Source organism: Eubalaena glacialis, chromosome 9 (assembly GCF_028564815.1).
Source record: "Eubalaena glacialis isolate mEubGla1 chromosome 9, mEubGla1.1.hap2.+ XY, whole genome shotgun sequence".
NCBI classification, from domain to species: Eukaryota; Metazoa; Chordata; class Mammalia; order Artiodactyla; family Balaenidae; genus Eubalaena; species Eubalaena glacialis.
Genome location: NC_083724.1, coordinates 35,806,803 through 35,809,055, shown reverse-complemented (window position 1 = coordinate 35,809,055; position 2,253 = coordinate 35,806,803).

The following is a 2,253-nucleotide window of genomic DNA, read 5'->3' as shown; positions in this document are numbered from 1 at the left end:
CTGTTCTGCACCTTGCTTTTTTCACTCAATGATGTATCTTAGAGATACTTCCTTATTAGCATGTATTGAGATCACTTATTCTGTTCCAAAAGCAGGATGGTGTTCTATTGTGGACTGGAGCAGGGTCTGTTCAACCAGTTCTCCACTGCATGAACTTACTGTTGTCTCCAATCTATTGCCATTAGAAATAATACTTCAGTGTGCATTTTACTACAGGTATCTTTGTGTGCAGAAAGAACTATTTTTGTACAGTAAATTCCTAGGAATTGAGTTATTGGAGTATATAACAATATTTACATTCAAAGAGAATATATATTATTAAATGGAATTATTGGAGTATATAAGAGTATATACTTTTAAAAGAGTGATAGATAATGGCAAATTGCTCTTCGGAGAAGTGCTATAGATGATAACATTTCAAAATTTGAGTTAGAGATATGCAGGTGTTTATTATATTCCTGTCCATATTTTCCTGTATGCTTGAATAGTTTACCCCCCACACACACAATATTTACACTCCCACGAACAGTAAATGAGCATGCTCCCATTTTCCCAAGAGAACATTAACAAAATTTTTAATCTTTACCAGTCTGAAAAGTGAAAAATGGGATATCTCTATTGCTTTAATTGCATTTATTTAATCACAAGGGTGGCTGATCATTTTTCAGTGAATTGCTTTTCCATTTTAATGAGTCACACTCCTTTAAGGGCTACAGAATATTTCATTTTATGTATGTGTCCTAATTTATTCAGCTGTATTCTTGTGGGTTATTTATGTTGTTTCCAAATGACTGTGAACATCTTTGTACATAAAGCTTTTTTCTCTTCTCTTTTAGACTTTTTTCTTTAGTGTACCATTTCAAAAGATGAATTGCTGGGTCAATAGCGTGGACATTTTTATGCCCTAATACGTATTGTCAAATTGCTTTCTCAAGGGACAGTACAATACATAGTACCCCCAATTTCATTATACTCTTATCAGCTTGGGTTTGTTAATAAAAATTAATTTTTGCTAATTTTATAGATAAAAATAGGGCCTTAATTTCATTTGGATTTTTTTATTACCCATGAAGTTGAATTTTTACATATGTTTGTTAATTAACTGAATTTCATCTCTCTGAACTGCCTGTCCCTCTTCTCTGCTCATTTGATGGGCAGCACATTCTTATGCATATCAGGGAAACCCTTATTTCCTCCGGCTCTGTGACCTTCTGGGATGTTATTGACTGATACCAGATTATCAAGTCAATCTCTTGCATGAGAACGTGGTGGAGGCCATGGTTGAAAAGATTTAGGGTAGTGTAGACTGAGAACTGAAAGGCTAGGACTCTAGGTCATGGTGGTGGCTACAAAGATGAGAGAGGTGGGAAGGAATTTGTGAGTCAGAATAAAAATTCATGGTCAGCATAGACAACATGCTGAGCTCAGTGTTCTTCATCTCTGAACTTTTTACTTATATTTCCTTCTACTACTTTACTGATTAAACTGCTAAACATTAAACTCCTTAATCTACCTATAATTTTTTTTGTTTTAAGTTGTAAGGAAACTATTTGTCCTCATATAATTAACCAACTGAACTATATATTGAATAATCACTCCTTTCTTTCCCCACTTATTTGATTTACCACATTTATCTTAAACCAATCTTTAACATATAATTGGATCTATTTCTGTGGTACTGTGTTACTGCTGATTTTTCTACACATAGTATACTTTTAACTATTAGAGTTTATTTATCAAGTAAGCAAGTTTACTTTCATTTCCCTTTATTTCATCAAAAGTTTCTTAGCAATTCCAATTCATTTATTTGTCTAATCTAACTGTAGTAGGCTGAATAATGGCCTCCCAAAGATGTCTGTGTCCTAATCCTTGGAACCTGTGAATGTTACCTTACATGGCAAAGGGGATTTTGTAGATGTGATTAATTTAAGGATCTTGATATGAGAAGAGTGTCTTGGATTATCCAAATCGGCCCAATGTAATCACAAGGCTTCTTATAAGAGGGAGGCAGGAGTAGCAGAGAGAGAAGATGATGGGGCCACAAGCCAAGAAATGTAGGCAGCCTCTAGAAGCTGGAAAAGACAAGGAACAGATTATCTTCTGGAGCCTTTGGAAGGAACAAGCCCTGCCAACATCTTGATTTTAGCTCCTTAAGCTTCACCTCAGACTTCTGACCCTCCAGAACTGTAGGAGAGTAAATCTGTGTTATTTTTAAGCCACTAAGTTTTTGGCAATTTGTTATAGCAGCAACAG